The following is a 16,351-nucleotide window of genomic DNA, read 5'->3' as shown; positions in this document are numbered from 1 at the left end:
GAAACTTCCAAAAACTGTAAATCACATAAGAAAGTCATGATTTTTTTTTTAGGGCCCTAAGATAATATTAAAGCATGCACACGATAAATGAATTGGATGTCTTCCACCCATCACCATGGGCCTTATGGATAATGGAGGGTGGATTTTCCGAAGGTACAGGAGATCTACTATGTTCTTTCCACTGGTTGTCTTGCTCGAGGGCTTTTGTAAAGAGAGTAAAAGGGTGTGATATTTGACTAAAGTCGCCACTAACTAATTGTTACAATTCTACAGTCGGTTAGACATAGAAACGCTTAAAATTGAGGACCCGAAGATCATTAACTCTAAGATGACTCGTGAGTTTACGTTCTAAATATTCCAAGTAAGGGACCCTGGTTACAGAGAGGAAAGGTGTTAGTCAACCGCTCTACCCGTACCAGTGTACGGTCTTTACTTCACAAGATCTAACTAATTTCTTAAGAATAAGGGTAATTCTCGTGTACAGAAAATGTAATGCGATGCAATGATAGTGATGATTGACCGATCTAAATTTCTGATGAGCAAGATCGACTATATTAACAAACCACAGAGCATACATTCAAAACGATCAAGTGCGGGGTATATGTATAGGATGTTTATGATGCTGTATAGATGCTTATGATAAAACGACGGCTAACCGGGTAAGGTTTCTAGTGGATTTATTGTGATTATATCGACAGGTTTCAAAGCATGTGCCCGCCAATCAAATACGAGAAAATAATGGAATGCAATGTAAATACTAAAATAATGGCTAACTGACTAAGGTTTTTGATCGGCAAGATCCGATTATATCAGGAAGCCATATAGCATACACCCAACAATTAGATACGATAAAACAGTGAAAAATGCACTATGATGACAATGTGTATGAAGACTAGGAGGGTTGAGAAAGGAATGAATGTTGCACGATGCTAATACGTTGATTTGATGAAACTGATAAATGCTTAAACAATTAGATGAACGATAGTGTCGTAAGGCTAGATTGAGTGATTCAGATTTGAACTTAGGTGGCTCAGGAGGCTTAGACTCTAGCTAGAATAGGCTAGAGAAGGGTTGGGCTCTCTCTCTCTCTCTCTCCCCTTGGCAAAAGGATGGCTTCCTAGATTCTCTCCTGATGCTTTTGGATGGAAGTGAATCTCTTAAAATGAGCAGGGATTATTACTGGGATGCTTGAAATGAAAGGAGAAGGGGCTATTTATAGCCTCCAACCTGATTTTCTTGTAATTCCTGGTAATCCTAAGGGCAAAAGGTGGTTGAAGGGTTAGAATTGGAGATTAACACATGACATCATCTCATAGGTTGGATAAGGTGGTAAAAAAATAATTTTGGGTAATGAGATCGTTATTAAAGAAAATACACTTCAACCGCACACTTAAGGTTAGAAAAATGGAGAGTTTCACATGCTTGAGGGACGTTGCCCCAAAGAGGGGGAGTACTATCTAGTCATCGGTAGCCTGACTACCGCCGGTCCCTACTTGGACTCCCTGCTTTGGAAGGCAACATCCTCCAAGCATGTGGAGGCTCTGCTGTGAGGGTTGCTACTTTGAGGTTTCGACCATTTCTTCGATTAAGCTTGGTTTTTGGCTTAACTAGGTAAGTTGATTGGGTTGTGGGGTTGGGTAGGCTGTCAGGGTTAGGTTAACTACGTCGAATGAGCTGAGTTTAGAGTTTAGGACTGGAGTTCTTAGGGTTTAGGTTTATAGGGTTATAGTTTAGATTGGGGTTTAGTTGTCCATCCATCCATTTACACTCAATCAACTTATCAGCCTAATGAGGGGTGTCTATAGGCCTTAAATGCAATCAAGGAGTTTTTAATGGTGGACTTGTCACGCCATGAAATTCGGATATAGAGTGCGCACCCTCAGACCCGAGTTATGGCACATGACTTGTACACCGAGTGTACTAATATATACCAGTCTTTCATACCGTTTTCTAGAGGCTCGGTTAAAATGTACACTAAGTTTCTAAACTCAAACCTTTAGCAAAACATCTCACATTCATTTATTTTAATCACATACACATATATCTACCATCACAATCATTTATGAGCTTTCAATCAACTTATTAATAACATTTACAAAAGTTAAGCATCGTACACCCATTTGGGGTTCTATTAAACCATTTACTGACAAAAGTTTTAAGTATTCATAATTTTCAGTTATTCAACTTAAATTTTGTTCAAAGATATGGTTAAAGAAATGACATGAATTCAACTAGATATGTGAGTGATTTAACATATTCAACTCATCTTCATCAATACAAAGCCATAGCTCTTGTGAATCGTTCACAAATTCACCTTCCTGCCCTGAAACTTGAGCAGTTGTTTCATTGTCCACTAAATCTGTACAGTTTTTCTATTAGTAAAACGTCAGTTGACCAGTCCGAATGAGTGAACCCATCATGGTTCATAGACATCATAATTAAAATAGAAATTCATGAATGTCATGAGATGCATGGATGCGTGAATGCATAAAATGGGTTGATTAGTCCACTTGCTTGAGTTGGATCCCATCAACCCGTATCTTCCCCTTTTTCAGGTAGGCTTCTACCATCTTGTTAGGCTTTCATATATCGTGAGCATCCATGGATGGTCCCCTACATCACCCGGTAGTGTAACTACCTACAGGTCATCCAGGGAGTTCCCCCAGGTATTCAGCACAGTTATGCGATACATGACATCGATATGTGAGAATGATTTTGCATCATGTTAACAATTGTCACATATATAACAGTACACATCATTTTAATTTTAATCAAACAATCAACAGACTACTTTAATCACAATGGAGACTAAACATGTTGGGATAACTCACCAATATTTTGGTGATGTAGATTCTGAGGTGTTACCCTAAAATCAATCAAGTGACAACCACCTAAATACATAGCACAATCAAATATATTTAAATTTTCTGTAGTTTATATAATTTGTCTAAGCTTGTTGATCACCTAATTTAGGACTCACATGAGGAATCTAACCATTGATTTGAATCCCTTTAACTTCTATTCTTAACATGTGATTATGGATGATCATTCTTCAAAGTGGGGCCCCCTTAATTAACCTAATGTGATCTGACTACACCAATGTTTTAAGATGATTGATGATTTTTATTACTTTACATTACACATTAAAATATCAGAATTTACAAATCAAATAAAATGTTCTAGTGGATTGTCGATCGATCAAACCGTACCATCGACTGATTGAATTGGCCTGTTGATCAGCTGAATTTGTTTCAATTTTCAAAATTTGGTCACTGAACATAATTTACCTCCTTTAATCGATCTAAGGTGATCTGACCACACATAGCTTGTAAGACCCGTGTCCTAATCCGTACCATTCCGTTGGCTTCTGCAGTTCTTCCGGTCAAATTTCGGCAACCTTCGCACCATATCCGACGTTTGCGTACGATCTTAAGCCAGGTCCCGCACACCGACGTCGGCTCGATCCGAAACCTATGTCTTGGCGACCACGTCGTCGCCGCGGTTCTAACGCCGCCACTTGTGCACCGAACCAATACCGAGGCAAGAAGATGTAGATCTGCGTTTATTCCGAAGAAACATCGCGCGTTGCAGATTTCGAGGGAATCTCTACACAATTAGTCCCATCAATCAACCATAAATGCATCCCATACCTCAAGTACTACAACCCATTCCCTCCTTTTTCAAAAGTCTACCCTCTTTCCACCTCACCACTCCTCTTTTTCCCATTTTCAACAACAACCATACCCCTTTTACAATTTTTCAACCCAAACCATCACCCATCACACCTCACCCATCCATATCACCCCTCTCTCTCTCTCTCATTTCTCAAAATCTCCAAGCAACTCAAGCCTCTCAAACGTCCAAGCTTTCCTCTCCCTCTCAAGTGTGGTCCACCTTCCATCTTCCATCTACACCCTCCCATCTCTCATCCACACCATTAATCTCCCATCATCCACCATCCAAGGCATAGGCAAGGTGCATTTGAAGCCAAGGGATCAAGAAGGAGGCCAACGAGGTGGGTGATTTGCCATTATTTTAAATTTTAGGGCCCACTTGTTGGTGGGACCCATTTGGATGTATGTGATTTAATCAAGAGGGCCCATAGTGGCGGGGTTCCTCTATCTCACCGTATATCTCTCTCCCTATCTCTCTCTCTCTCTCTTTCTTTGTAATGGTGTGGATCCCACCAATATGTGTTACATCTACCCCGTCCATCTACATCAGACGGTGTGGCCCACTCTATTACAGGTGATGATCCACACCATCCACTGTTTGGATGGGCCCAATGCATCTTTTTATATGTATATATATATGTTATATTTTATATAATATATGTATATATATATATATAATATGTATTATATATATAAGATATATATTATATGTATATGTATATATATTGGTGGGCCACATCCACGTGGGACCCACCACAATGATGTGAATATGTAAGTCGTCCAGCGTCCCTGGACGCTGGACGTTGCAAACAGTGAAGTGTTAACTGGCATGTGTGTGTACCTTTTAAAAGAAAAAAGGAGAAAGAAGTGGTGGGCCTCTCATGCAAGCCCTACCTTGATGTATAAGTCAAATCCAACCCATCTATCCTCTTCCTCGGATTATTTTAGGCGTTGAGCCAAATTTTGGAACCAATCTGGTTCTCGAGCGGGTCATACCATAAGAAATAGACATATCACCATTGAAACCCACTTTGACCCTTCCATTTGCCAACAACACATTGCATATTGGTCTCATTTCGTCGAACATGAGTCGTAGAATCCTATGGCTGGGTCAGATCGGACTATTGCGGGCCCTACCATAGAAAATCTGCAAAAAAACCGTTTTCTTTAAAAAAAAAAAAAACAAAGGCAAAGGAGGCGGCCTGACGGACGGGCTGGGGCTCACGGCCCCAGCTGTGGGCCTCACATTGATGCGTTTCGACCATCAGTACCGTGCATTTGATGGGTCCCTACGGACCAGCCGTCCATCCCAAAAATCAGCTGTATACGGAACTCAGGTGGGCCATACCATTTAAAATCATGTGAAGACATGCTGAAACATATAAAATCAATTGGTGGGGCCTACCTGAAATTTGGATGCAGCTGAAACTTGGTCTGAACGGTCAGCCAAGTGGGACCCACATAATGGGTGGACTGGATTTGTGAATTCCATTTCGGTGGGCCCCACACCTACCGCCAGGTCCAGGTGACCTTATAAATAGGTTGGACGTCAGAAGAAAAAAAAAAGTGTCACGGTGGGCTCCCTGCCCACGTGACCTCACCAACAGGTTGTATGGAAAATAAACATTACGGTGGGCCCCTCCCTGACCACGTGGCCCTGTGAACGGGTTGGGTGCAACATAAACATTTCAGTGGGCCCCTGGCCACATGACCTATCAACAGGTTGTATGGAAAATAAACATTACAGTGGGCCCATTTTGGACGAAAAATAAATATTACAGTGGGCCCTATCCAGGCCCAAGTGACTTTATGAATAGATTGGATGATAAATAAATATTACAGTGGGCCTTACCCTGGTCCGTATGACCTTATGAACAGTTGGTTGGAAAATAAACATTATGTTGGGCCTTAAGTTGGGTGGAAAATAAACATTATATTGGGTGGAAAATAAGCATTATGGTGGGCCCCACTTATGTAAGTATTGTAAACCACACCCTCCATTAGTGTGGGCTCCATCAGGATGCATGTGTTTCATTCGACTGTCCAACCGTTTTGGAGATAATTTAAGGCCCATTGTGGAGGCCCATCTTCATGTATTGGTGGTCCTTGTTGAGGCCCACCTTGATTTGTATTAGGCCCATATTATGAGGCCCATTTGTGGTACTGGAGGCCCATGGATCAAGGCCCACTAGGATGTACATAAGGCCCAATGTAGTGTAATTCCACCATGGTATATGTATTGATTTTGTAGCAGGCCACGCCTTAGGAGCAATGCTTGTTGGACGTCCACATTGAATGGATAATGTTGGTTAAATGTCCGCATTATAACTCTCCCTAAGGCCCACTGATAGGCCCATATTTGTGGTAAGTAGGCCGTCTAGGGCCATCTCTGTTATACCTAGAGCCCATCTCTTTATACATGTTTAGTATAGATCCATGATTCATGATCATTCGCACCATATGTATGCCTGATGTGAGGAGTGACCGATCATAGCATATGCCTTTGGACAGACTGTTTATGGGCTCCCTGATAGGCGGAGTTGCCTCATATAAGTGCATGGTATATACAGGACTGTTGCATGACTGATAGTGTGACTCATACACTTGCATTTGTGTGATTGTAGTTACTGTATGCCCTAGCGACATCGGGGCCATAGCCTCCATAGACACATCGTCGATGGCTGGGTTGGATACCGAAAATGTTTGGTTATAGTATACGAGCGCCATAGACGTCCCTGGGTGAAAATTCCTAAACCCGATGGTACCAGAGGATGACTCCAACGTCGAGACCGAGTGGATATATGAGCGCATGAAGGCCGAATACCAGGAGGCCGCGTCTCCCACTGTGTCGTGGTCGATTGGAAAGGAGTGTGGCCTTACTCGCCCAAGGATAGGGGGCAATACTAGGCTGAGTTTGACCAGCTCGTGAATGGGTCCGCTATCGACGTGCCGGATAGGTATTGGCAGACTATTGGCCAGGCGGATAGTGAGGTTTCTTACGCTCACTTGGACTGTGCGGATAGGAGAGCGACAGTGCCATTTGGAGTGTATTGAACCCCGGTGATTATCCAGAATGAGAACTGTACTGATAAATGATGAGGTTTGACATGCTTGAGTTGCATCTCACATCGCATGGCCGTGTTATGGCCGATAGCATTCATATCTTGCACCGCATAGCCTTGGTACGGCTGATTGCATTCATGTACTCATCACCATGATTCCGCATTCCTCTGACCTTACGTTCTGAGCATACTTACATTGCATACACACTTACACCACCCTCTAAGCTTTTTATAAGCTTATGCACGATTGATGCGTGCAGGAGACGCCAGGACCTAGTCGCAGTCATAGTCTCGCCGTAGTTGGAGCGTGTAGCCGAGCTTCTGGAGTTTTGTTTCTTTTGTTACATTGTATTTCCCCTTTCTGTCGCATTGTACTAAAAAGTTTTTGATCATAGTGGATTTTGTGGTGGTGTTCTTATGGTTGTTGTTGTGGGTTATGCTTTTGTTATGCTCATTATGAATCAGACTGGTGATTTGAAACCCTCCTTGTAGTCTCCCAGGATCGGAACTTGGTGAATGGGTGCATTTTACCTTGCATTCTTAACATGTGATTGTGGATAGTCATTCTTCATTACAGGGCCCACTTAATTAACCTAAGGTGATTTGACTACACTAACGTTTTAAGATGATTGATTGTTATTATTATTTTACATTATACACTAAAATATCAGAATTTATAAATCAAACAAAATGTTCTAGTGGATTGTCGGTTGATCGAACCATACCATTGATCGATCGAACTAACTATTGATCAGTCGAATTCATTTCAATTTTCAAAATTTGGTCACTGAATATAATTTACCGCCTTCAATCGATTGAATCGTCCTATCAATCGATTTAACAAATGCTATAAAAACTAAGCTTATGATGATCCAATTTATAACTTCAGTGTTATTCTTTATTTTTAATACTTTTAATATTTATTGGTCATATGGTCAGATCCGAACCATTCATCATCTCCCACATGATCGATTAAAGGGACAACTAATGAATTTTCAAATCTAAACCATCTAAGATCCAAATTTCTTTTAATAATAATCATTCTTACAATCAGTGTGGCTCATCAGATGATCAAACTCATCTAGAATTCTAGATGAAGTTTTTGATATATTCCAGAATTCACATAGATGGCGTAGATCGGATTTGATACATCCGATGATCCATTGATCATATAAGACATATTTAAGTCATCCATTGACATCACAAAATATCAGATTGAGAATAGGTTAATAGATCGCTTAGATCCAGACCATTTATATTTTTTAAAAAACTTATTCAAAGTATAATAAGTACGATCCTAACCTTTTATCCTCATGGCCCATCAAACGGTCAGATCCACCCATACTCTCTAGATAACAATTTAGACCTTTTTAGAATGAGCATATGTAGTGGAGATCTGATTTGATCTATCCGATCACTATTTTTGGATCTAAGGTATAAAAGATTCTTATGGTTAAATATGATAAAAAAATATCCCATCCATTGGTCAGATTGATCTGAAATTCACGGCAACGATATCTTTTGGTGCTTAGGATCGAATGATCCATTCAGATCTATCTTAACATGGTTGAATGCAAGCAATTAAATATTTTCCTAAATTACTATTGTCCGGATCTAAAATTATAAATAATCTATTTGTTCAATTTCTCTATGCACCTAGATCGTGTGGATGATCCACATTATCCATTGCATAGATTGGGAAGAGATCAACAAAACAACCAAAAAAAAAAAAAAAAGATCTAAGGGTCAAAACATTCTATATTTAACTATTTATTTTAGTTTTAAATGCATTAAAATTCAGGATTGTTACAGGACGTCCCATCTTTCCCTCTTGTGGTCTATTAGATAATGGAAGAGTTGTTTTTTTTGGGTCATAGGAGAGCATCAAGGGAAGTATACGATGGATAGACTGAATGTACCATGTACATTACGATGGGCTCCATACATCATGAGTATATTAACTATTGTATTAATATGTATAATGACTTTTTAACTGTAAAGACTTTATCGATAATTTGATACATATTATTTTTTATTGACGGCTACTGCATGTAATCGAGAAGGCTTCAAACTGCTAAAGAAAAGACAACAGAGATAGAACATGCTCTGCAGGTGTACCAAAGATACGAAACAAGCTCCACACACAGGTACAAATTGAAGGATTTCAACAAACGCTTCTTCTTCACCCCTCTGAAACTCGTCTCCGAGATTTTTCTTACCAGGCAGGTAAATCGGATTAAATTCGGTTATTTCTTAAGTCACTCATCTCATCTCATTAATCATACTCTACTTCTTCTCATAGATGCATGTATTTAGAACTTCATTGTTTCGCCATATTCATCTTCCTTATTGCCATTTTTGACAATCCTATATGACCATTGACCTGTTACAAAGGGTGGTCATCACACTTCCAGAGCATGCCATCGGAAAAACCGAAGACGGTTGGTAAGGTATGGCTTTCTGGTCGCAGTCAGACCCTAGTCTACCCTGAACCCTCTTTTCCTCTATTCACTGATCTTGCTATTTCGTGTCTTGCATGTTGTTAGAGTTTCACTAGTTTGCATGTTATTTTAAGTTTTCGTTCTTGCATGGCAATTTCTTGTATTGAATGCCTCTGCAATTTCTTCCCTATTTGATGCTACCTTCATCTTACTTCTCCCAGCCCATCACTGACTACCCAGATGGTTAACCCTTCCACAACAGCGATGGATTATCCTCGAAAGGTAGGCCAAAATCTTCCTTCATGCGTAATATTCCTTTCACCTGATATAGCTTACGTCTTTGGGTTTTCGGAAAAAGTCATGGTTATCTTGCAATTATTCATCGGATATACGAGCCCCATGTGATGATGTTGTCTTTCTGTCGAACATGAGTGGCCCACTGAGATGGCCTTTCGAATCGTTGATTCAATAACCTTCGAATGGGGTAAAATCACCTCTTCAAAATTTTCTAAATCGAAGAAACTGGAAGAGAAATGTTGTTATTGCCTGATGTAAAAATCGATGAAAATATCTGTCTACAAATATTCTATTCATCCTTCTTTCATAGCTAGGGTGTTTGGTACTACTTCTGATTTTTTGTTGTGCAAATGCACGCTGACAGTGTGCAATGATTTGTTTTCAAACCTGTGCACATACAACCTACCATGGTGTTTATTTGCTAATCGACATCCATTCCAATGTACTAGAATGTTTGCATCTCTGATATATTTGCAGCATGTATAGAAAAATAAACAAAAATCTTTATAAAAAACCATTTCGTTCTGACCTGCAATGTACTGAGAGATGGTTTCGCTTTGCATTATACTTATTTCTAATTAGCATTTTTAGATGGTAAAAAATAATGTTTCGATTCTGTTATGTCATATAAGAACAATATTTGAGTATATGTTCAGCAGTTCTGATGCCTGTTTTTATTACTTAATAAAATAATTTACGTTTTTTGGTGTAACTCCTTCACTTTGGATTAAAACCTGATTACGTACATCTCTCCTGGGCATGACTCAGTGATGATTGGTCACAACAGGACCCAGATCAATATACTTTCATGTCTGTTAAAATTTAAGACAGATGAACAACAATCTGTTGGGGCAAATGGGATGATGATGTACCAATGTGGAATATATAATCATGTTGCCTCCCTCATTCGAGAATACCAATACAACATTAATATCAATTGAATTCCAAATCCTTTTGGTGAGTAACTATTATACTGGTAGTTGTATGAAAAGTATAATTGAAGATACTTTGTTTTTTTATTTCGATTTTGATATCTCTTGTATTACAAAACCTTGTATGTCATGTTCTTAAATGTGATTTATATATTACATATACAGAGTTACATTTACAAATGCCAAATATTTATCAGAGAATACCAATACAGTATCAGTATCAACTGAATTCCAAATCCTTTTGGTGAGACTGTCATATTGGTAGTTGTATGGAAAGTATAATTGAAGATAGTTTTTTTAAAAAAAATTATTTTCATATCTCTTGTATTGTCAATCCCATGATGAGTCACTATCATAGTGTTAGCCGTTGTATGAAAATTATAATTGAAGAATTATTTTTTTCCAACTTGCTATCTCTTGTATTGATCCACCTTGTGGGACATGTTGTTTGAAAATGATTTATTTGTTAGAGAAAATTGTTACATATAGGATTTCTAAATTGAACAGATAGTTTGAAGAAATGTATATTTGGAAGAACATTTCTAATGATACAGCCAGATATGGAACTGGTGCTTGATATTGGTCTAGTGGATGTTGACTCAGTTTCATTCGGTGTGTTGTACAAGAAAAAATCATAACATGGAGATACGTAGATGGACGGAAGAGGAAATGACTGCTTTTGTAGCTACACTTCCTACAGCAACGACAACTATTTCAATAGGGGAATATTGCAATAATCACTTATTTTGGACAGCAACGACAATTATTGCAGTGGGGGAATATTGCAGTAGTCAACTATTTAGGACACCTTCGAGACGTGGGGATTACGAAAGAAGCAAGATAATAATTGGTATAATTAGAGCAAGAGTCCTTGTGTGCGTCGCAGAACTCATATTGATCTAGTCTACATTCTTCCACCTATGCTCATTTCTCAGGGATAGGAATCTCCTTCCTAATGGGAAACATGTATGCGTGGAAGAACAACTAGTCATGTTCCTTCATACAGTGGGGCATAATGTGCGAAACCGTGTCATCGGTAGTCGTTTCTTAATGTCAGGAGAAACCGTGAGCCAATATTTCAATAGTGCTAGATGCAATAGTGTCTTTATACCCTGAATTTGTTAAGCAGGTCGGTATTGACACCCCCGCTGAGATCCAATCAAATCCCTACTGGGCCACTTATTTTCAGGTACCATTTTTCATGTACGACTCTTTCGTTGTTATTTTGAAATAAGTTAACATGTTACATATTGTATTATGAATGAAATTCGACCTAATGCCAAATAGGATTGTATTGGTGCAATTGACAGGACGCATATTCCCGCTCATGTGGAAGCATCTCAGCACCCAAGCTTTCGCAACAGGAAGGGTATCGTTCTCAAAATATACTTGCTGCTTGTTCCTTTGACATGAAGTTCGTATATGTGCTTGCCGGATGGGAGGGATCTGCCTCTGATGTACGCGTCTTACATAGTGCATTGACACATTCCACTGATCGCTTTACTATTCTCAAGAGTACTTCATGTAAATCATTATGACCGAACATCTTGATAATAAGATTTCTTATGAAATTATATTGATAATTACTCGTAATTAATTGTAGGTAAGTACTACGTAGTTAATGCTGGTTATACTTATTCTCTTGGATTTATAGCTTCTTACCGCAGTGTATAGTACCATCTCAATGAATACCGCATGGGCCGCAATCCTTCCAACAAGAAAGAACTTTTCAACTACTAGCATAATCAATTACGAAACATTATAGAGTTAATTTTTGGAGTATTGAAAGCTCGCTTTCCAATCCTCAAATCAGCTCCACCATATAACCTTTTAACATAAGTGAAGATAGTGATCGCATGTTGTGTGTTACACAACTTTATCCGTTTATTTGGAGGAGACAGTTCAGTCGAAGATGAGGTGACATCAACCGATGTAATGGAGAGTATAGATCTATCATCATGTGAGGTTAATGTCACACAACGTGAAAAGGACGAAGGGGTGACATTTCGAGATAATATTGCTTCGAGGATGTGGAATGAATCTCATCCAGTGAGTTGTAGCGTATGATAATCATATGTTAAATTATCATTTTGTAGTAAGTAATATAAATATGTGATTCTAATCTCAGTTACCTATAAACATGTGTATAGATTATCATCATTTTGGATGTTTCAAAATATGATTATCTTCCCTTTCAACTTTTATACCATCTTATGAATCTTTGTATTATATTTCAGCTTTGTTAAATTATTGCCTTCACATGACTTATATGCAAGGTTGTACTGTTAGATTAAATATGTTCATTGTTATATTTGTAAATAATTAAAGTTATTAGTGATGAGGAAATATCACCAAATAGGCAGAACAACCAGTTAACCCCAATGAAAAAAAATCTGGGTAAGACCTGTGTGTCACACCACGAAGGACACCACGGAAATATAAATCAAAATCACTTAATGAAAACATTGTGTCTAGTGGTGTAATGCACTGGACAGATGAAATGGATGACTACCTTATCGATATGTTGATGGATGTTGTTGCAAATAGCCACAAGAGTGCTAACGAATTTAAGAAGGAGACCTATAAAACGGTCGTGGAAACTATGAGGAGTGCATTAGGGATATCAGTTCAAGAGAAACATGTTGGGAATCGCCTCCGCACGTTGAAGAGATTGTATCACGAGGTTCGAGACACCCTAAACGCGAGTGGGTTTGGATGGGATGATGACCTAAAGCTAATGACCGCTCTGGACGAGGTTTGGGAGTATTACATATGGGTGAGACTATTTTCAATTAAAATTTTGTATAACTTTAGCAATTATGTTTCTTTTAAAATTGTACGCATCTTCTCGTGTATGTTTACTTATATCGATTTTTCTTCGTTGTTGTCAATAGTCACATCCTTATGCACAACATATTCAAGGGAAAACGGTGCGAAGGTAGGATGACATAAAATACTTACTCAGTAATAATCGAGTAATTGGATTACGTGCTTCCATAGGAAACATGCGTAGTACTCAGCCATCGAGAAGGTTTAAGGATCCTGATATGTCACCGACACTGTTAGTTGATCTGAATGACGATACTCTTATGTTATCGAGTGGCGATATAGGGGACAGTGCGCTTAACATCCAGTGGTCATATCAAAGTCGTGATAGTGCTCAAATTATGTTAAACCTTTTGAGTTGAGCTCGACGTGAGCTAGTGGATTAAGTCGAGGCGAGCTTACATCAAGTCGAGTCGAGTCTGCTCCCAACCTAACCCAACCCAGCAACCTGACCCAATCGATACTGACTCAACCTAGCCACCCGACCTAACTAACCCAACCTACACTTGACCCAACTCGTAAATCAAATATTTAATTAATAATATATATACAATATTAAATAAAGCTATAGAGGTACCTTATTGTTGGTGCTGAGAGAGAGAGCTCGAGTGAGTGGCTGAGTGCAGGTGTGACGATTAAGATGAGAGAGAGAGAGAGAGAGAGAGAGAGAGAGAGAGAGAGAGAGAGAGAGGAGCTCGAGCGTGGCGGGTTAGGTAAGGAAAGGAAATGGTATAAGAGAGACGGACGGGTACGATAGGGTTTATGTTTTAATTTTTTTAAATTTTTAAATATAATATAATATACATTAATATATAATAATAATAATAATAATAATAATATATTCGAGTCGAGCTGAGCTCGAGCTTGAGCTTCGAGCCAAGTCGAGTTCGAGTCGAGTCAAGTCAAACCCCACTATGTTTGAACTTGGCTTGTTTTCAAAATAAGCTGGGTCATATAAAGCTTAGCTCGCCTTGATTCATCGTTCGAGTCGATTCAAGTCAAGCTAAATCGAGCCAAGCCGAGCGAGCTTTTCGAGCTAGCTTGGCTCATGTACAGCCCTAGCCGTGGGCTCCGCATGTAAGGTAGAACAGATATAGTCGTGAAGGTAGGTACGTCGAGTAATGGTGCGGCGAGGGTGAGGAGCTGGTGAACACAGGTAAAACATCCAATTTAAGGAAGAGAGCAAGAATGAATCTCCCTTATGATATCATAAGCAAAGGAATGAGTGACGTTGCTAAAGCTGTAAAGTCACTAGCTATTACCATACACCAAGGGAAGGACATGGTACGTATGTCGCAGATTGTACCAGCTCTGGAGTAAATTGAGGGCCTCTCATGTCATGAGATCCTGCGTGCAACAAGAATACTATCGAAAGATGAACAACAATCTGCTTCATTCCTTTCTCTCCCTGAGCATAGGAGGTTGGAGTTTGTGTTGATGCTGCTTTCTCCAGATTAGTCATCCGACTGAGCGAAGTGCCCTCACTTGACCGTATGGGTTTATGTTTTCTTTGGCTGGTCAGCCAAGTGGTTTTTGGACAAAACTTTTTCTTGGGTTTCACGTGCTAGTGGTGTTCACTAGCATGATTAATGTGGGTTATTTTGGACGATGTTTTTCTAAATTTTTTTTTTTTTGGATGGTGATGCGTGTTTAATGATCCATCCATTTATGCCTGTTAATCTGCATAACCTGTTTTAATCTGCTGAAAAATTCATTTTAATTATGACTATGCTACTCATATTTGCACTCTGTATAGGATAACTACACAGATTTAACAATTTCAGTCATCGCTTCAGGTATGCTCTAAGAATCGTTATATCTTCGCTTATCTGATGTGGTTATGTACAAATATTAATCTTAAGCTTAATATGTTCCATTATTACTACAAATGTTTTGACGTTGTACAAAATATTTCGCAATGTGCAAATGACTAAAAAGATCTACGTTGTATTCCATGGTCGCCGGGATATACTATACGTGGGATGAGTGTCGTCAATAGGTGGAAGGATTTTCTTTAGCCCGCTTTCATGCCTACAAATTAGTGTCTGAGGCATTTACTCAATAGACTGCTTTTTGCGAGGTATCAGCTCATCAGAATGCCCCTGTGGGTGATTTGGATGTGGATTATGAGGAGTTGGAATCGACGCAGCGACCGCATTGCATTGCCAATTGCAGCAACGATCGTAGCAGGAGCTCAAGATCACCATCACGTGTCTGTCATTACAGTGGTGGCAACGGACCACAGGGAGATGGTGTTGAAGAAACACCACAATCAGTTGAGGCCTTGATAAGGATTATCTTCAGTTGCTTGATTTTAATCCTCACCATTCAGCTCATGTCGTGGCGCTAAGATCAGGCTTACCGGATACAGTGGTCACTTGACTAGCTGGTTTATGTAGATGTTTGTATGGACTTTTTTGGATATGTTTTGGACAATGATTTCTATAGGTTTGTTAGTGTGATGGACTGTGGAAACTATGTTGGTCTTCATTTTTTACAACGATTTGCTGGTTTATGTAGATAAGGCTTGCAGTGCCTGTAATCAACCCCAAGGACTGTTTTGATCCAATAGATTGCATTGCACTAATCAGGTGTGGATCTGCTAATTGAGAAGAAGTGTCTTAGAAATTTGAGGAGAACCGGTATATGCAAAAGATGTTGGAATGTTGGAGGATTTTAATGGTGGAAATCCACTAAATATTGAAAAAGGATTGCATAGTCAGGTCCTCTTGTACATCTTATCATTCTAAGTAAGCTCCATTCTAGTGACCTTGAATGCACATCAATTTATCAACACTGGTCGTCAGTTTATATTGGTCAACCATATAGTGGTTGCTCCCAGGAGTTGAAGCATATCCAAACATCAAGTGGATACTTTTGATTTAGACCGTCGAAACCTTTCTAATGGCCCCCATCTGATTACAATAAATTACACTTGTTTCAAAATATGGATGAACGGCATGGATGAAACACATACAGAAAGTACGTGGGGCCCACAACACATTGACCACTGACCACCGATCTACTGTGAGGGAGAGACAACAATCCATTTCTATACGTGGGAATGCAATGGAAATCAAACAACCTTTGCATCTGTAATAGAGATGAGGTGGTGGACA

Source organism: Magnolia sinica, chromosome 12 (genome assembly GCF_029962835.1).
Source record: "Magnolia sinica isolate HGM2019 chromosome 12, MsV1, whole genome shotgun sequence".
NCBI lineage: Eukaryota > Viridiplantae > Streptophyta > Magnoliopsida > Magnoliales > Magnoliaceae > Magnolia > Magnolia sinica.
Note: the sequence above shows the minus strand (reverse complement) of the source record.